A 21,931-nucleotide genomic window follows, 5' to 3' on the forward strand; every position below is an offset into this window, starting at 1 on the left:
TTTGTTCTTCAAAGACTTATTGGAGATGTCATGCTTTGCTATAACCTCTGGAATCCAGATTCTTCCAAATGCTCCCCTCCTGCCCCTGAAATACTTTCTTCCTTTCATATCAATCCTTAGGGCATGACACAATGACTTTGATTAAGTCAAGAAGGTGTACAGGTCCTGTTTGCTCTAGAATTTGATTGACTCAAAGAATGTGCAGAAGAAATTGCTTTTACCTGACTGGAATAATCTAACCCTAAAATTAATATCCAATGACACGATCATGTAGTCTTTACTTTTTCTCTTGGTAAAATTTACAATATCTATTATCTTGTATCCCCATTTATAAATCCGACTTGATTAATTTCTAGAGCTAGGAGTTAAAAGGGAATAAACTAGACTACAGAAAGGCAGCTTCAGACAGTGTGACTCTTTGGGGCTGGACCAGCTTCAGGATTCTTTTAGAGTAATTACTATTAGGAATCAGCAGGAAGTAATATATACACCTGAATGTAACTTCATAAGGACTCTAGGAAGGGATTGAAGAAGAGGTTTTCCTCCACCCAGGAGCTGGGAGTTACCCACATGTGTTCTTCATGCTTGAGCCCTTTTTTCTCTGGATTCTCTGTAGATTTGTAGAAGAGCATTTACCCATGGTGGAATTTGTTATTGTTTTTACAAACTTTTCTTATTATACTATCTCAATAAATACTCCTTTTTGAAAGAAAATTTAACCTGGCTGGCAAATTAATAATCAATGGGGAACATATGAGATGGATACTTAAGAGCAACAGTAATAGATAAACCACCTTCCAATACTTCAGATTTAACTATTGCCTGGAAGGAGTATTAGCAGCAGCAGCTTTCTGGGGACCTGACAAACTACCCTCAGAGAGATGCTACAATAGAAAGTAAGATCCTTTAGAACAGGGATTGATGTGCATTTTGTCTTTGTATTCACAGAACTGGCATAGGGACAGTTTAGGCACTTTATAAATGCTTGTTGAATTGATGAATTAATTTGATTTGCCATTTTTACATCAATATCTATTAATGGTTATCTACTCAATTTGTGCTTCTTTCTCATTCTTAGCTTTGCCTTTCTTTGTTTTAGGGATCAACATTACATTTGCCAGATTCAGTGCATCTATAAGTATGTGTGTTTGCAGCATAGAAAAATAATCAACAGAATCCTTCATCCTTAATGAATAAAAATACTTCAGAATGGGAACCTGTTTACATTTGTACTTATTGTTGTCATATCAACATTAAATGTGCCGGTATTTAAGTCTTTTCTCCTTGTAACAGATTATAGGTTCCTTGAAGACAGGAACCAGTAGTTCAGACTTATTTTGGTATTCTTTGCAGTGCCTTGCACATAATAGGCAATCAATTAAGCCTTTATAAGTGTCTACTATATAAGAGGCACCATGGAAAGAATGAGGCATAAATACAGAGAATAGAATACAGATATTCAATAAATAAATATTTATTGATGGAGTTGTAGGTTACCTGAAGACTTGGGAACTGAGATCTGAGTAAGAGGGATTCAATAGAGATTCATTATAGATTCCTTAGCAGGGGAGTGATGCAGTGAACACAGTGTTTGAGGAAGTTTATTTTGGCAACTTTGTGTAGGATGAGCTAGAGTGGGGAGAGACTGGAGGAAGGGAGAACATTTATGATCCAGCTATAAAGTGATGACTTGAGTGGTGACTATTGAAGTCGAGGGGAAAGAAGGGTAAATATGAGAGACCTTGCACATGATTTTAAGACCAGAGCCTCATAAGATGTTGAGCTGGAGAGGAAACTGGAGGTCAGTTAAGTCCAGAGGAAGACAGGAAAAAGAAAACGACCCAGAGATGGAAATGTTATACATCCTGGTGATAGACCTGGTGAGTGTTTAAATGAGGAGCAGATGACATATATATTAAACTATTAAGCCTCTTTTCTTTCTGTGTATATGGCATAAAACCATTATATAGCATAAAACCATCAGAGTTTATGGGTATCTTATAGGATCATAACTGCATGAAATCTCTCCAGAGGATTTTAAAACATCTTGGCTGGTGCTCAGTGTTGAGAAGTACATTTACCTTTTGACTAAATGCCTTCTGTTTCTCAGGTCTAGTTCAAAAGGGGAATCTTTTTGTATGTAGTCATCCAAGAAACAGCAACACCTCCCTTTCTTGGCTTCCATACTAAATACCAAGGGATAGCTGCCATTTTAAAGCCCTTCCATGATGGGCATATGTCTGTGGAGGGGTGGAGAATCTCATTTTCACTCCACAAATATGTTTCTACCATGATTGCAGGGAAATCCTCATCAATAAATAGCATAGTTATTATATGACCTGAATTGAGAGTTTATAGATTTAAAGTTGAAAGAGACCTTAGAGGTCACCTAATCCAATGCCCCAATCTTATAGATGATGGAAACTGACCCAGAGTCATTAAGTGACTTTTCTGAGGTCATATCTAGAGTTAGTGGCAGTGCCAGCTTTCCTAGCTTGGTCCTTTGACTCGAAGATAAGTTTTCTTCCCACAGTTCCATGCTGCTGCACAAACTTTTTTTAGCTTTTTATTTTCAAAATATATGAAAACATAATTTTCAACATTTACTCTTGCATAAGCTTGTGTTCCAAATTATTTTCCCTCTCTTCCCCCCACCCTTTTCCTTAGACAGCAAGTAATCCAATATATGTTAAACATCACACAAAATCTTTAATCTAAAAATTTGACTTTCTATATGGAAGACACCGTAATCTTCAGCCACCATTTTTTTTTTTTTGAGTATCAAAGCTTGTGATGTGTGTGTGTGAGTGTGTGTGTGTGTGTGTGTGTGTGTGTGTGTGTGTGAGTGTGTGTGTGTGTGTGTGTGTGTGTGTGTGTGTGTGTGTGTGTGTGTGTGTGTGTGTGTGTGTGTGTGTGTGTGTGTGTGTGTGTGATCCTGAAATTAGAGGTAAATCAGAATTCTGACCTCTAGGAGCATAATGCCAGTCTGGAGGTCATCCATGCTCCAGACAACCAAGAGTGCTATTGTCTGGAATAGTCAACGAGGATCTGTCTTTCACACTTGATGGCTAAATTGCTAGGAACAGTTCCAACATTAACTTTCAGTCCCTGAGAGAAGCTTTTCTTTATTTGTGCAGGAGCATGATCAGAAGAGACACGGAATTCTCCGTTCTCCACACCATGCAGCTGCTAAAAGTTGACATAGTTATGTCTTTATTACCATTTTTCCGATGGGTAATAACATCACCATTAATAACTTACCTTTCTCTACTGCTTTGAGGTTTGCAAAACATTTTCCTGGAAACAAACTACTAATGGAGGTGATGATGATAGTGATGATCATTATGCTTTTAGGTTTCAAAGTACTTTACAAATGTTGTTCAGTTGTTACAATCCTGTCCCATTTCTTGGCAGAGACATTGAAGTGGTTTGCCATTTCCTTCTCCCGCTCATTTTACAGATGAGGAAATTGAGGCAAATAGGATTAAGTGACTTGCCCAGGATCAGAGAGCCAGTAAATAGTTGAGAACAGATTTGAATTCCTGATTCCAGGCCTAGCATTCTATCCATTGTACCATTTTATTCTCACAACAATAGGCAAGAAGGATCCGAGGTTAGATTCAAACTCAGGCACAATCATTATTATACCCATTTTATAAATGAAGAAACTAAGACTCTAAGATGAAAGAATCAGAGTTTCAGGGTTATTAATCTAGAGTTGTAAAGGAGCTCAGATCTTTCTAGACCAGTCCAGTTTTACATTGAAGGAAATGAAAGCTCAGGAGAATTCAATGAATTGCCTCAAAACATAATGGTTTTCTTTGATGAAGAGTTTGTCTTTGGTCTAAAAGAGATCGCTAAATGACCATTCTTTTCTTTTTTTAAAATAACTTTTGGCCTTCCAAAGAAATGCTAAAGAAGGGAAAGGGACCTGTATGTGTCAAAATGTTTGTGGCAGTTCTGTTTGTAGTAGCCAGAAACTGGAAAATGAATGGATGCCCATCAATTGGAGAATGGCTGGGTAAATTGTGGTATATGAATGTTATGGATATTACTGTTCTGTAAGAAATGACCAGAAGGATGAATACAGAGAGGCTTGGAGAGACTTACATGAACTGATGCTGAGTGAAATGAGCAGAACCAGGAGATCATTATATACCTCAACAACAAGACTATATGATGATTAGTTCTGATGGAAGTGGATTTCTTTGACAAAGAGAAGATCTAACTCAGTTCCAATTGATCAATGATGGACAGAAGCAGCTACATCCAGAGAAGGAACACTGGGAAGTGAATGTAAGCTGTTTGCATTTTTGTTTTTCTTCCTAGCTTATTTTTACCTTCTGAATCCAATTCTCCCTGTGCAACAAGAGAACTGTTCGTTTCTGCAAACATAGATTGTATCTAGGATATACTGCAACATATCTAACATATATAAAACTGCTTGCCATCTAGGGGAGGGGGTGAAGGGAGGGAGGGGAAAAATCGGAACAGAAGCGAGTGCAAGGGATAATGCTGTAAAAAATTACCCATGCATATGTACTGTCAATAAAAAGTTATAATTATTAAAAAAAGAAAGTTCAGGATTCAAAAAAAAAAAGACTTTTGGCCTTGTTAATAAAATAATTAAATTGCTTCCCTCTCCCAAAAAATCCACAATGGTTTTTAAGTATCAGAGACAGGCTCTCAACACAGGCCCTGGGACTTCAAAGCTGATGCTCTTTCCACTCCCCTTATGCTTTCTGCAGTTAAGCTGCATAGCTGATGCTAGTATAAATCCACTTGTCTTCCTTGCCCTGTACAATTTGTCTAACCAATAGTGAGTGGCAGTTATGGATGAAGAGTCAAAATGAACTAAACATTCACTGCCTCTGCCTAGAGGGAGAAATTCTTGCCTTTTAAGTGGATGTGGATTTCCTGTATTTTGGCAGATTTCATAGGTTATTACACACTATTTTCTTCCCTACTCCTATATAATTTATACTTACCAGAGCTCTGTCAAGTCTAGGACAATACCTCAAGGATTAGAGAAAAGCTCATGGAATAATTAAAGGGAAGACTATGAAGAGAGCAGGAAGAAAAGCCAAAGGGTCAAAAAGAGGAGAGAAATCTGACCAGAACTTGTGTTCCCAGAAACACAGGTTAAGGAGAAACCAAGGATTGAAGAGACACAGAGATGCTGTGGAAGAGCAAACAGGACCAAGCCCTTTGACTGGTGCCATTAATTATGTAGACTGTAGAGGAAAAGATGTTCTACTAGGTGTACTGACAGTTTTTCCTCAAGAAAAATGTTCCATTCCTCATGGACCCCCATTTCCCTCAATGTGAAACTGTCATGAAATGTGGAAGAAGTACCAAAGTCTTCTCAGATGCCAGATTTCTTCCTCAAAACTATGGGCAAAATGATAAATAAAAGATCATTAGTCAGGTCATGGCCTTCAAGTCCATAGGAACTCTTGAGATTTCCTGGTGGACATTCTCACATGGAAAGACTATTAGAGGAGAATCATGCTCATTAGCAATTTCCAAAAAATAATTTCAATGCACAAAGATTTCTTTTTCTTGTTCCTCTTAGAAACTAGAGGCTTTTGTGATAACTAGGCACTATGGGGAAGTGTAAAGTATACAATTCATGAACATGGGTGTTATAATTTTAGTGGCCTCCAACTCTGTTAAGGGTCATCCAAACCAGTTTAAAATGTCATTGGCAAATATTTGAGCAAAATAAATAAAAATATAATAAAACATAGATAATGTTAATATTTGATTTTTTTTCTAAGTCAATATCTAGCTCTGTAGGGATTCTTGTGTATAGTTTAGCATCCTTTTTAAAAATTTAATACTACTGCCCTAGACCACATTTCCTCCATTTCACAGAGGAGTAAATCAAGACCCAGAAAAGTTATTTGACTTTTCTTGTAATCAATTTATTTTGCACTTACATATCTCTTCTCTCATAAGCTATACATTTTGTAACTGGAGATTATTTCATTTTTGTCTATATATATATGGCCATAGTGGATGGGAAACCAGGAAGACCTGGATTCAAGTCCTGTCTTTGACATAATCCTGTATAATCCTATGCAAGTCACCTTAACTTTTCAGTGGGTCTAGGCAGAAAACACTAGAAGCTACAAGAATAAGTACTGATTATACAAAGAGAGAATTTTTTCACAGGAAAGTTCCCTGTCCAATTTGTCCTCTTATCTCTACTATATGCTTTGAACATTGTAGATTCTTAAGAAATTCCAATAGATGTGGGATAGAAAAATCCAGAGAGAGGACTATGGCAACAATGTGGATCATTTATATCCACATTATATATATTATAAATATAGTATTCTCACCTTTGTTGTTGTTGTTGTTTTGTTTTATTTTTTTCTCATTTTTTCCTTTTTGACTTTACTTTTCTTGTGCAGCATGATACATGTAAAAATGTTTAGAAGAATTGCACATGATTAACTTATACTAGATAGCTTGCTATCTAGGAGAGGGGGGAGAAAAATTTGAATGCAAGGCTTTGCAAGGATGAATGCTAAAAACTAACTTTGCCTGTATTTTGAAAAATAAAAAGCTATTATTTTTAAAAAGAGAAATACTTGTTTATTGATAAATTACTTTGTACTCACAGTTCTCTCTCTCTCTCTCTCTCTCTCTCTCTCTCTCTCTCTCTCTCTCTCTCTCTCTCTCTCTCTCTCCATTTCACAGATACTGCATTTTATTTTGTTTTTGTTTTTTACAAATTGAAGGTTTGTGGCCACCCTGCATCAACATCAAATGCTGGCTTTTTCTAATTCTTCCCTCAAAGTATTCCATTCTCCTCCTGGAAGCATTTTAGGCCAGCAAAATATAAATTGGGAATAATTTTCTACAATGAAGAGTACAAAAAGAACTCAATAAAATTCATAGACAGTCAAGAAAAAATTTCCCTGTGGTATATCCTCCTTCCTTGGTTACTCCATAGTTATAGTGCCATTATAGGTTTAAGATTTCTCTCCAGAGGAAAAAACCTTCCAAATACATAGAGAGTTAAGCATCCCTCCCTATATTATCCACATGATTAATGACACCAGTCCAGGGCATGGTCCTGTTTGTTCCATATCAAATATCGTGTTTATGTGTCTCCTCACTCCTTGGTTTTTCTTTTCCTGTATTTCTTGGGTCAGGAAGTCTTGATCAGATGTCTTTCCTTGCCTTTTTATCCTCTATTGTTTTGCTGTGTTGTTGTCTCTATGTTGCCTTTGTCACCACCTACTTCTTGCTCTCCCCTAAGCTTCATTACTCTGGCTTTGCCTTTGCTGCTGCCACTAGGATCTGCTGTTACCAGGGAAATGCTAACGATCTTTTAGAGTAAGATAGCCTGGGTCAGTGTGCCTCTGGGCTGGTCAACACACTTTCAGCTCTTTTATTAATTGGCTCTTGTCCCATCCTAGCTGGTCTCCCCATAGAGGCAGTCAAGTATGCAAATCTGACCACATAGTCCTTCCTAACTGTGGGTTCTCCAGACCTCTTCTTTCATAACTAAGATAGGGTGTCTTAATTCCATTCATTTTTTCAGAGCCTCAGGTCCAGTCAGTGTCTCCCCCTTTTTCCTTACCCCAATCCTATCAGTCAGAAGCTTCTGCTCAGTCTTCATGAGTCTGGGGAAAATCATTTGTACCACCTTCCATTCGATCTTCTCAGTTTTGATCATCCCACTCTCCAGCCCCACCTGAGGGAGAGGTCATACACAAATTATTCCAAGAGTCAGAGCTATATCAGAAAGTAGCAACATTGGGTAGGGAGGGAATTGGTGACCACTGCTATCCTTGTCTTTTGTTCTCAAAAAGGATCATGACGTGGGGAAGGTGATGCCATTACTTGTAAGAGTATTGGATTTAAGTAGGGGAGGCTGTGAAAAGTCACCAGCTTCCCTTTCTCTTCTGGAGTCATCTAGGTCTAGTGGCAAAGGATCAGGATGACTTCCTCCCCCACTGTTGCTGTCAATCCCTCTGTGATAGTAAATACCAAGGCCTTATTATGTTTATGCTACTTTATTGTTGTTTAGTCTTCTTGATCCAATTTGGGGTTTTCTTGGCAAAGATACAAGAGAGTGATTTGCCATTTTCTCTTCCAGCTCATTTCACAGATGAGGAAAGTGAGTCAAACAAGGTTAAGTGACTTGCCCAGAGTCAGAGAATGTCTGAGGTCAGATTTGAACTCAGAAAGATAATTTTCCTTACTCTAGACTTGGTACTCTATCCATTATATTACCTAGTTGCTCTAAGAAACTTTTACTGTTATTTAAACAAATAACTTAAATCAGAAACTGGATAGAGATCTAAACAATGGATATTGATTGAAGGGCTGAGTATACAAGTAAGTTGTATTTCATGTGTTTATTGATTCTTTTGACAGGTGTTCCAAAAAGGAGCTTTTGAGGATGTTCCAAGAGTGTAGTTTGAAGCTTTACTTCACCAAGGTTTTTGTAAAACGTTTTATTTTCAACCACTACATGCTTAACAAGGTGCTAATGCAGTGGGGGGAGAGTATATACATAATTTCTCCCCACTACACCTAACATCAATTGTGTGTGTACATTATCTATTTATCTATCTACTTGGTCCCTGCCTTCAAGGAGCTTAGAGTCTATTGGTATTACACTTGCAATTAATCAAGCACTTACTACATGCTAGCTACTGTGTTAGATATTACCAGTACAAATACTAACCATTAACTAATCCTTACTTGCAATGAGTTTACATTCTAATAAGTGAGACAAACACACGCAAAATTATTTACAGCATCAAAATTAAGTGAATAAATGTGAATATAGGCAAAGCAGTTCAATATAAGCTAATTTAAAATGGAGGGGCAGTTGTGGGGTGGGTGCAGATCAGAAAAGTACAAAATGCTTTCTGAATTGCATCTTAAAGGAAGAGAAAGATTTTTGGGGGAGGAATGAAAGGGAAAAGTGCATACGTGCAAAGTTAGACATGATGTATTCCATACTTTGAATGCTCTCCCACCTGGCCTAAACCTCACAGAATCCCTACTCTTCCTCAGAGCTTAGTATATAGACCTTCTATAAAAAAATCTATCCTGATTTCTTTCTAGTTACTAATGTTCTCCCCCCCTGCAAATTACTTTGTATATAGTTTGTATTTTATTTTCTATGTACATTTTTCTCAAATAAACTATAAGCTCCTTGAAAGGAGGAGGGACTACTACTTTGTTCTTAGCTTTGTGTCCTTAGTGCTTGGTATAGAACCTGGAATATGATAGATATTTTATAAACTATTGTTGAATTGAATTAATATCCAAATACATAGTACAGACCGGAAGTATTATGCCTTTTCGCACTACTTGTTAGCATAGACATGGACAAAGACCATGTTTTTTACCTGTACATGTCCCTGTTCTCAAAGAGCTTTCATTGTTTTGGGAGAGATAACAGGTAAATAAATAATCATATATAAGATCTATATGAAGTACATGGAAGATAACTTTAAAGAGAAGTTCTAGCAGCTGGTATAGGACACTAGGAGAAAAAGCGCCTGCATATGGTGTCATTTAAAATGAATATTGAGGGAAGGTTGGAATTCTCAGAGGCAGAGGTAGACAGAGAAAAAGACAGGGAAAAGTGGAGAAGGAGGCAGAGAGACAGAGACTGACAGAGATACAGAGAGAAACAAAGAGAGACACACACAGGGAGACAGGAGATTAACAAAGAGAGAGACAGAGACAAAAGAGATAGAGAGACAAAGACAGACAGACAGCAGAGGCAAAGAAACACAGACAGAAAAAAGGCAAAGAGACATAGGAACAGAGCCAGAGAGAGAGAGAAAGAGACAGAGAAAGAGAGACAAAGAGACAGAAAGGCAACGAAACACACAGAGAGATAGACACATGGAGAAAGATAGAGACAGACAGAAAAAGTCTTTCAAGCATCAGGGATTGTCAAGGCAAAGCCACGGAGAAGAGGAATTGTAGCTGGATCATAAGTGTACATGGAGGGGAGGAAAGGATAACTGAAGCTTGAGATATGACCGACATCCTGGCATCTTGATGTCAGAGAAACAAGTCTCCCTCTCAGCCCCCAGAACTTTTGGGGACTTACTGCAATCTTGGAGGTTGAGGCTGGATTTGAGCAATGTCTGCAGAATCTTAAAAGGACTAGGAGACTGTAAGAGGCAGATGGAGGCAGTGGGGTCTGCAGTGGCTGAGCAGCATCAGTAGTGGGGAGAAAGGGTCCCCAGCTCTGCTGGAATTTAACAAACTGAGTCAGAATTTCTGTCCTGCACAGGGCGAACAGGTGAAAGAAGAAACTGTGAGTCTAAAAGGAGAACATGCTGAGCTGCAAAAGCCAAACAGAGAATACCCGGCTCTCATCCTTTCTCCAGAGCAGAAAGCTCTTGCAGAAGCTCCCTTTTGTATTCACTTTTCCAAGTTCTCCCCCAGCACCTACTCTTTCTGTGCCAATATCTTAAGAGACAGTTTGTACTCACTTATTTACCAAAACATTTTCTGGATCATTACTGTTGCCTCAAACATTATTCCAGACATTGTGGGAGATGTGGGAAGATGCAAAGAAAAATATGAAACAGCTCCTACCCTCAAGAAGTTTCTGTTTTGTCAGAGATGAACAATAAATACTGTACTTAGATACAAAATATCTACAAAAAGAATACAAGATAATTTGGGGGGGGGAGGAGGAGCAAAGCAGAAGGCATCCAGTGTAGACCCAGCGGGAGGTTTGCTGAAATGCCGCTAATGGCAGCTGCAGAAATAGACTTTCCAGGCTCAGACGAGATTTCTGAGATCCAAGGTGTCATCTCTGGAGCTGTGTTTCTGTATAATCCTGACGCGATTGACAGTCTCCCTAATGCAGGGGGTGAGATTAATTGGAGGCACTTCATTATCAGTCACGTCAGTGACTGCCGGGCTTAGGAGGAGAAAAGCCACCTCGTCTTCCAGTCTCCTTTTATTCTCTTCTCTTTTCTAACAAGCCTTTATCTAAATGCAAATGGGATTCTGGCTTTCTGATTAGGACATTATACAGTCATCCATTCCAGAAAACCACAATTAGCGGGTGATTTTATTTCTGACTCAACATTTCTTTGTTTAGAAAGTTCGTTTGTTGTGTGATGCTCCCGCTTTGCCCGAGCGGGAGCTGCTCTTTAGATGTGTGGGGACCACAGCCAATTTTTCTTAGACTGAAGGGTGTTGGCTTTCTATTACAGGGAGGGGTGAGGGTGTGATATTCTAGCCTCAGATTTTTTTTTTCCTCTAAAATATGTCGTTAAGCTAAATATGGCAATGTTTGGATGGAGGAGACGTTCTTTGTTTTGTTGTTATTTTTTAGGGGAGACAGCTTGAGTGACAAGGCATGGGGCAAATAATATATTTAAAACTTTTATGATTTGTATTCTAAACTTAACAAGTGCCAAATAAAATCAGCATCTCCACATACAAAGCCCTACAGATTAACAATAGCTGGTTTTTATTTGAGTTATCTCATTTGATCTTCCCACCAGCCCTGTGAAGTGGCTACTATTAATATCTTTATTTTGTAAAAAAGGAAATTGAGGCTGAAAAGGGTTCTGTGGTTTGGTTAGGGTCACACAGCTGGGGGTCTGGGGCAAGATTTGCACTTGGATTTTCTTGGTTCCAATTCCAGTTCTCCCTCCATTATACAATCTGCCTCCTACATGAAATCACAAATCTCTATTCTGTACAGTTTTGTATACAATATATTGTCATCTAATAATTGTATAAATATGTATACGTATATTGGATTTAACATATATTTTAACATATTTAACATATATTGGATTACTTGCCATCTGGGGAGGGGATGGGAGAGAGGAGGGGAAATTTGGAACACAAGATTTTGCAAAGGTTAATGTTGAAAATTTATCCGTGCATATGTTTTGAAAATAAAAAAAATCTTTAATAAAAATTTTAAAATAAACAATATGTTGTTGTCTAGGAAGATACTTTCTAGGGTTATATGGGATGGAAAGATTTTAATAGAGGATTCCAAAAGGAAATTCAGGCAAATTCAGATCTAGCCACAGAGGGGCTACTATAGATTTGTTCCCCTTTAACATCATTGAATGAGTTGGGTCTTCATATCAGGAAAAAGATTCTGGCAGATCTGTCCCTTTAAGAAGAGATCGAATGAATAACAATAAAGCATTAAAAATGGAATGCTGTGAAATTGTGGAAACAAAGCTTAGTCCCACAGAATAGATACGAGACACACTTTAGTTCTTTGCAGAGGTTGAGGACTATGGATGTGAAATATTACATACAATGTCAGACTTGGTTGATGTATTCATTAGTTTTGCTGAAATATTTTCCCTCTATCTTTTAGTCTTTATTATAAAAGATATTGGGAGAAAAATTACATATTAGGAAATCTAGATTACTTAAAGGCAATTATATCAAACTTTTTTAAAAAAAAGATAATAGAATGGAGCATGGCGGCCTCTGAAAGGAGGATGGTCAAGTGTTTATATTGAACATCAAAATTAAAATACAGTGATCCTCCTGAGCTCTCATTCCTTAATATTTTTTTTCCTTTCTTGTCTTCTTTTTTCATCTTTTCTCCTCTATTCTTTCTCCCCTCCTCTCCTCTTTTCTTCTTTCCTTTCCTGACTTTCTTTTTCTTTTCTCCAAGTATAGGACAGCTATTTATTTTTCCCACACAAAAGAAATGCTTAAAAAGAAAGATTTACAAGTGCATATTGACAAAGACTTAAATATTCAGTAGTTTTGTATGAGTATTATTAAACTCTTCTAGAAGTTTGATACTTAAACCACTGAAGCATGAAGAGTATTCTGGGACTGCTGAATAGGTTTGGCTTTGAACCATCCAAATAACAACTTCCAGGTCCAAGTTTTAATTAATTAATTATTATGTTTCTTTTGTGAACCAAATGAGATTAAGTGACTTGCCCAGAGTCACACAGATAGGAAGCTAGTTTAAGTCTTGTGGTAAGATAGGCTAAGGGCTTGGTTTATTCTCTTTCCAATTAATAATTTCTTTAAAAAAGTACCCTAGTAGTTGTAGGTAACTTATCTTTTCTGACCTTGGTTTGTCCTAAACTCCATGTGTTCTCTATCCAGTTCTGTCTACCACCTTAAGTGCTCCCACTTACATTGCACAAGGTTCCTGGAATCTCCACAATTGTGCCTGAGAGAAGAGGGAAGTGCTCTGAAGGTGTTGCCAAGGGGGGCTTCCATCAATGATTTCATGATATACTATCATCAGAGCTGGATTTTGTGCCTGAAGGCTTCCAGTAATAGCCTCCTACATAAAAAGCTCTTAAGGGAGGCATACAGTGCCAAGAAATGCTCAGATACACGGAAAAGGTCACCAAATTGGGAAAACTTCCCAGAATTGCACGGGTTTACCCAATAAAGTTCCCACCTGGCCCTTTTAATTTCACATCTCTGCATGGAGGACACCGGGAAAAAGATAGCAATTCTCTATATGGAGGACGCTAAGGAACTGTTTCCAAGGGAATCATGATGAGGATCACATAAAGGACATCCCTTGTATAGACAGACTGTTAGCATATATAGATATTCTGCAACGGGTACCATTTGGCTAAGCACGTGATGAAGAAAAGGCTCTTTGATCGGCTAAAGAGTCATTCACAAAGGTCTGTGAGCTTCTCTTGACCCCATTGCTACTGGGAAATCTTGGTGACCAGTGAAGGGAATAGAGACTTTGATCTCATGAGTTCTAAAAGTCCAGAATGTTCCTCAGCATCCCATTGTTCCAGAGCCGGGGTTGTAGGGAATGCAGAATTGGGGTTTCCTTAATATCATATTGTTCTGTGCCATCATCAGTTATCTTGACTTTTGCCTAGTTATTCATGTCTGATGACTCCAGAGGAGAAAGTGGGGCTAATGACTTTATATCACTCTTATCATTCACACCTTTTGAAAACGAAAAACGAACCACAATTGTTGCAGATTTTTCAGTTAGCAAGGAACAAGGAATGACTTTTGGGAATGACTTTCAAGAATCCAGACCAAAACAGTAGCTGAGATGTAGGTTTATCTTGCAGTCATGTCCCATCTGGGCACGAACTTGATGGAACTAATGTTATATACCTAAGTTGGAAGCCGTTTCTTCCACCATCACTCTCAGCACAAGGTGGAAGAGGAGAGAGTATTCCCATGAGATAGCTGAAAGAGAAAAATGTTCACGACTTGTTCTAACTAGATCTTTGAGACAAATATCTCTTTGTAAAAATTAATCTGTACTTGCTGTCTAGGGGAAGGGTTGGGGGAAAGGGAGGGAGAAAAATTTGGTTCTACAAAAGTGAATGTTGAAAACTATCTTTGCATATATTTTGAAAATAAAAAGCTATTATTAAAAAATTAAAATTAACCTGATATTTAGTAGCTATAAGGAACTAGGATGCTATTCACTGGCCCCTTAACACATGGAGGGAACACTGTCTGTAGGGGCCAGTCAATTGCAGAGAAAAGCTACAACCATGAATGTAAGGGGAAATGTGATAGGCTTGGCACTGGGAGAGGGGCACCAGAGTACACTTTGTTATACAACCATTCACAATTTCCTGGCTCTTATCTATCTGTGGGAAGTAATGCCCTATGTACTTTTTAGCTGCAACACAGGAATATATTCTACTAGTTGGGAACATTAACAGGGAAGGCTTAATGATGCTTCATGTATACTAGGTACTAAGTAAATGTTTTAAAACTTGAATTAAAGCTAAAACTATAAAAGACCCCCAAAGGATGATTTATTTTTGACTGAATTTTAAAAAGGGAAGATACTTAAGAAATTGCCTTGTCCAACTTCTTCAATTTTCAGAGGAATAAACTGGGACGGCCCCTGAAGAGGACTGACCTTACCCAAGATCCCATATAGGAATAATGGAATAACTCAGACTTGATTATGGATACCGACACAATGCAATACTTCATTAGTTAAGTTTATGAGTTGGTGGATGAAGCCAAGATATTTAATTTCATTTTATGAAAAAATATCAAGCATTATCAATGGTTTTCTAGTATCTAGTAGTTTACCAGAGTAGTAGGGGAATTTTGAATGTTTAGTAATAGCACTGATGAGCAATGACAGATCAGGGATACTTGATTTTTCCTGATGGAGCAAATGTCAGGAATGAGATTATGTGTCACTCGTCTCCAGACAAACTTCTTTCGAGAACATTTGATTCAGTCATTGCTCCTAAGAAGCCATCAGGATTTTTTTTTTCAAAGACTGTTATGGTTCATGATAACTTCCCATTCAATTCAATTAGGTCACAACTAATGTCCAGCGTGTTCCAAGTTAGAAACCTATATTCTTTGTTTTTGTGTAAGACATGAGCAGATAGAACAGGAAGCCCATTTACTAGACAGCTTGACAGACTGACAGATTGATTTGTTTATTCATTCACTCATTCATTCATTTACCTACTGTCTGGCCTTTCTCATTACTGGCCACACATTTTCTCTAGAAGAACACCTCACAATGATTCTTCCTGGCTCTTCTCCAAGGTTCAATAACCAGCCAATTTAATTTTTCAAATGATATCCCAAATTGATCATGCTGTTCTCTTCATCCTCAGACAAAAACCCACCAGTCATACTCAGCCCCATCTAATGACAATTGGTTTTGGGGTTTGTAGCCCTCTCTTGAAGCCTCCCAAAATCCTTGGCTTGTAATCATGAGAATAAGCATAACGATCAAAGCTGAGAAGACAAAAGTGATTTGACAAGATCATTCAGCTAGCACTTTTAACCCCAAATCTAGTGTTCTTCTTATCTCATCATGCTACTCCCCTGCTCACAGGGATGTAGGATGCTGGATCCAGAAGCACTCTAACCTAATCCTCTCGTTTAAGTTAGATAAAAACTTAGATCAGGAAGTGGAGTTGACTTATCAAGATCCCTAAGTCCCTAAGTAGCAGAGTAGGGATTTGAATCCAGGTCCTTGGATTCCAGACCTCTATTCTGTTATCTGTGCCTCCACTCCAGCTGTCCTATGCAAAGCAAGAGGCTGAGAGTCCAACCTCATAATTTTTTTTCACCTTTTTGCATATGTTTATTTGCTTGGGTTTTTTCTTTTCTTGTGTTTTCTTCGCCCTCCCCCCCCTTTTTAAAAATTTTTAATAGCTTTTTATTTACAAGTTCTATGTATGGGTAATTTTACAGCATTGACAATTGCCAAACCTTTTGTTCCAATTTTTCCCTTCTTTCTCCCCACCCCCTCCCCTAGATGGCAGGATGACCAATAGATGTTAAATATATTAAAGTATAAATTAGATACACAATAGGTATACATGTCCTAACAGTTATTTTGCTGTACAAAAAGAATTGGACTCTGAAATATTGTACAATTAGCCTGTGAAGGAAATCCAAAATACAGGCAGGCGAAAATACAGGGACTGGGAATTCAATGTAATGGTTCTTAGTCATCTCCCAGATTTCTTTCTCTGGGTGTAGCTGGTTCAGTTCATTACTGCTCCATTGGAACTGATTTGGTTCATCTCATTGTTGAAGATAGCCAGGTCCATCAGAATTGATCATTATATAGTATTGTTGTTGAAGTATATAATAATCTCCTGGTCCTGCTCATTTCACTCAACATCAGTTCATGTAAGTCTCTCCAGGCCTTTCTGAAATCATCCTGCTGGTCATTTCTTACAGAACAATAATATTCCATAACATTCATATGCCACAATTTACCCAGCCATTCTCCAACTGATGGGCATCCACTCAGTTTCCAGCTTCTAGCCACTACAAACAGGCAGCCTATAAACATTCCTGCACATACAGGTCCCTTTCCCTTCTTTAGTATCTCTTTGGGATATAAGCCCAGCAGTAACACTGCTGGATCAAAGGGTATGCACAGTTTGATAACTTTTTGAGCCTAGTTCCAAATTGCTCTCCAGAATCAACCTCATAATTTTTTAATGGAAGCCATGAAGTCATTTGCCCAAGGATACAGGGTTAATGGAGGAGCTGGGACTAAAACCTCAGCATCCTGACTATACTCCAGCTTACACTTCACCACCTTTTCCTCCACACTGGACCTTTGATATCCTGCACCCAAATCCCCCAGCCCTAGAAGCACCCCCTTTTCAGCTGGACCACAGAAATTATGAGATGGAGGAGAAAGCAAAGCACCCCACCTCTGGGTGAATTTCTTTTCATCCCAAAATCCTGAAACAGCCCTCTCTGCCCAAAACGACCATCTGCTTTGACTCCTAGAGATGTAGCATCAGAATCAGCAATCAGTACCTCACATGGGAAGGGGCCTCTGAGGTCAGCTAGTCCAAGCCTCTTATTGTACAGAAGTGGAAGCTGAGACCCAGTGACTTGTCCAGGGTCACACGGGAACTAAGTAAGAATGAAAGAAAGAATTTGAATAAAGGTCTTTGATTCCCAATCTAATTCTCTTTCAACAGGGAGCCTGTTACTTATTTAGCCTCAAAAACCGAGGGAGAGGGTTGAGTGATTTGTCCTGAGACACAGAGATAATGATCGAGGAGGGGGTGGGGGATCCACTTTTGGCCTTCTGATGCCAGAGCCAGTGCCCTTTCTCTCCATGGGAGATCTGTAGCTGGAAATGACCCGTGTGCCTTGGCAGCCTGAGCTACATGTTGAAAAGGCTTGGGTCAGCTGGCTGCTGTGATTAGCTGCACGTCCCAGGATCAGTTCCCATGGCAGACTGGGCTGGGAGGGAGGGGGCAGTGCAGGCCTGACCCCATATTGTTAGGTCTTGATGGGGGGGCTGGGATCCTCTTCTCTCCCGGAAATCAGACCCTCGCTGAGAATGACCATTTGTAGGGATCTCTGCATTTTGCCCCGGCCTCCTTCCTTTGCTTCCCATCTCTTTTCTTATTCATGTCCTCAAGCCTCCAGAGTTCCCTGCCCTCCTGGGACTGAGCCGCTTTCAATGAGAGGCCGTCCTGATCCACTGCCAATGTGAGAGGGACCTTGGCCCCCGTGACAGCAAATCCATCCATCGCAGCCTTAGGTTTAATTAGAGCACAATGACAGATGATTAGTTTACACATCAAAGGTTGAAACAACTCAACCAGTTGGCCTCAGCCCAGAGCCCATTAATGGGATGGAGACACTGGGCCAGTAGTTTCTGCTTCTGAAGGGAAGCTACCTATAAAAAGCACAGAGAGCCCATGCAGAGATGCACAGAAGGAACTCTGTTTTTCAAATGAAGAGCCAGGATCCCAACTGTTTTCTAACCCAAATTGTGCAATTACATCTCTACCACCCCCCTCTCCCCTTCCCCACCTTCTAACTCAGAGCCCTTTCTGAGATTTGGACTTAAATTTAAAGTTCAAATATAGGCAATTAATTCTTAATGTTCGGGGGCACTAAAGTTTTCATTTTTATGTGAACCATGACCCAGGACCCTCCCAGAATCTAAGTTTATAAAGATCAGCTTCTCGGTATAGTACAGTGGAAAAAACATAGGCTCTCGGGTCAAAGGATCTGGATTCAAAGCATCTCTGATTCTGTTCAGATTCTTCCCCATCTCATTTGTGGATTGTTGTTGGTTTTTTTGGCAAAGATATTGGAGTAGTTTGTCATTTCCTTGTTGAAGATAGCCAGGTCCATCAGAATTGATCATTATATAGTATTGTTGTTGAAGTATATAATAATCTCCTGGTCCTGCTCATTTCACTCAACATCAGTTCGTGTAAGTCTCTCCAGGCCTTTCTGAAATCATCCTGCTGGTCATTTCTTACAGAACAATAATATTCCATAACATTCATATACCACAATTTACCCAGCCATTCTCCAACTGATGGGCATCCACTCAGTTTCCAGCTTCTAGCCACTACAAACAGGCAGCCTATAAACATTCCTGCACATACAGGTCCCTTTCCCTTCTTTAGTATCTCTTTGGGATATAAGCCCAGCAGTAACACTGCTGGATCAAAGGGTATGCACAGTTTGATAACTTTTTGAGCCTAGTTCCAAATTGCTCTCCAGAATCAACCTCATAATTTTTTAATGGAAGCCATGAAGTCATTTGCCCAAGGATACAGGGTTAATGGAGGAGCTGGGACTAAAACCTCGGCATCCTGACTATACTCCAGCTTACACTTCACCACCTTTTCCTCCACACTGGACCTTTGATATCCTGCACCCAAATCCCTAGATTTGCCCTAGAAGCACCCGCTTTTCAGCTGGACCACAGAAATTATGAGATGGAGGAGAAAGCAAAGCACCCCACCTCTGGGTGAATTTCTTTTCATCCCAAAATCCTGAAACAGCCCTCTCTGCCCAAAACGACCATCTGCTTTGACTCCTAGAGATGTAGCATCAGAATCAGCAATCAGTACCTCACATGGGAAGGGGCCTCTGAGGTCAGCTAGTCCAAGCCTCTTATTGTACAGAAGTGGAAGCTGAGACCCAGTGACTTGTCCAGGGTCACACGGGAACTAAGTAAGAATGAAAGAAAGAATTTGAATAAAGGTCTTTGATTCCCAATCTAATTCTCTTTCAACAGGGAGCCTGTTACTTATTTAGCCTCAAAAACCGAGGGAGAGGGATGAGTGATTTGTCCTGAGACACAGAGATAATGATCGAGGAGGGGGTGGGGGATCCACTTTTGGCCTTCTGATGCCAGAGCCAGTGCCCTTTCTCTCCATGGGAGATCTGTAGCTGGAAATGACCCGTATGCCTTGGCAGCCTGAGCTACATGTTGAAAAGGCTTGGGTCAGCTGGCTGCTGTGATTAGCTGCACGTCCCAGGATCAGTTCCCATGGCAGACTGGGCTGGGAGGGAGGGGGCAGTGCAGGCCTGACCCCATGTTGTTAGGTCTTGATGGGGGGGCTGGGATCCTCTTCTCTCCCGGAAATCAGACCCTCGCTGAGAATGACCATTTGTAGGGATCTCTGCATTTTGCCCCGGCCTCCTTCCTTTGCTTCCCATCTCTTTTCTTATTCATGTCCTCAAGCCTCCAGAGTTCCCTGCCCTCCTGGGACTGAGCCGCTTTCAATGAGAGGCCGTCCTGATCCACTGCCAATGTGAGAGGGACCTTGGCCCCCGTGACAGCAAATCCATCCATCGCAGCCTTAGGTTTAATTAGAGCACAATGACAGATGATTAGTTTACACATCAAAGGTTGAAACAACTCAACCAGTTGGCCTCAGCCCAGAGCCCATTAATGGGATGGAGACACTGGGCCAGTAGTTTCTGCTTCTGAAGGGAAGCTACCTATAAAAAGCACAGAGAGCCCATGCAGAGATGCACAGAAGGAACTCTGTTTTTCAAATGAAGAGCCAGGATCCCAACTGTTTTCTAACCCAAATTGTGCAATTACATCTCTACCACCCCCCTCTCCCCTTCCCCACCTTCTAACTCAGAGCCCTTTCTGAGATTTGGACTTAAATTTAAAGTTCAAATATAGGCAATTAATTCTTAATGTTTGGGGGCACTAAAGTTTTCATTTTTATGTGAACCATGACCCAGGACCCTCCCAGAATCTAAGTTTATAAAGATCAGCTTCTCGGTATAGTACAGTGGAAAAAACATAGGCTCTCGGGTCAAAGGATCTGGATTCAAAGCATCTCTGATTCTGTTCAGATTCTTCCCCATCTCATTTGTGGATTGTTGTTGGTTTTTTGGCAAAGATATTGGAGTAGTTTGTCATTTCCTTGTCCAGCTATTTCTATAGATGAGTAAATTGAGACACATAGGATTAAGTGATTGATTGCCCAGGGTCACAAAGCTATTAAGTATCTGAGGTCGGATTTGAATTCAGAAAGATGAATATTCCTGACTCCAAGACCAGTATTCCATTTGAATTTGGTCAAATCACTTCAACTCTCGCGGCCTCAGTTTCCTCTCTGTGAAAAAGGAACACTGTACACTCCTCAACCCAGTCAATGTAATAAGATGCTTAATCAATCAAAGGGGTAAAGTAGGTGTGAACAATTCTTAGCCTTTACTGAATCAATTAATCAAAGTGTAAACTGGGGACAAACTGAATGAAAGCAAATGACTCCATCCAGTAAATGCCCTGTGATTGGTCAAGGGAATAATTCATGTCCCATGGGGTTTGGGTAAAACACAAGCAAATTTGGAATCCAGAATATCAATAAAAGGCCAGACTAGTGGTAGAATAGCTCCATTTAAGCACCTGGGGGGGGGGAATTGTTGAGTAGGGGTGGGGGGAGATAAAGTCTCCTCTTCTTTCCATCTCCCTTGACAGATAATGACCTTGTGAACCCCACAAGGTCAAAGATTCAGACTTTCCACCATCACTGGGAGCAGAATCAAGAATAGGAAGCATGAGCCAAGGACAATTTGTACAAATTGTTCTCACTACCCCACATTAGCAGATGTCCCTCTCTCAAAGCTAATTAATCCTGACTGACAATTGATTTCAACTGGTTAATCAATATTGGGGAGAAAACCAGATGGGGGCTCATAAATGATTATGATAAAACCACACTGACCTCTCAGAGGGGATTTCTGGTTTTCTAATGGGGAAAGTAGCTTACCATTCTCCGGGAACCCAACTTACCGATACAAGTAAGAATTGTTAAAATTACAAAATGCAGGGGTTGAACTAAATGGCCCCTGAGGTCACTTTTAGCTTTAGAGATTACAACCCATGATTTATAGATGAGAAAATTGCGACTTGGTATCCATAACTATCTAGCTTATAAATTTCAAAGATGGCAGTTAAGCCCAGATTTCTATCAATTTTCTTTCTGTTATATAATATACATATGTCTTGGGCCCCTCTAGCTTCAAATTCTACAATCCACTTCAGCTGTATAGTTGTCCTTTCCTTCTCTGATTCTGGAGTTAGAGGACCTGAGCTCAAATCCTACCATTAATCTGTATGACCTTAACTCTTCTTGATCTCCAGTTTCTTTATATGTAAAATGGGGATTGTGTTAAATGGTCTTTAAGG

The sequence above is a fragment of the Antechinus flavipes genome, chromosome 4, assembly GCF_016432865.1.
Source record: "Antechinus flavipes isolate AdamAnt ecotype Samford, QLD, Australia chromosome 4, AdamAnt_v2, whole genome shotgun sequence".
Lineage (NCBI taxonomy): Eukaryota > Metazoa > Chordata > Mammalia > Dasyuromorphia > Dasyuridae > Antechinus > Antechinus flavipes.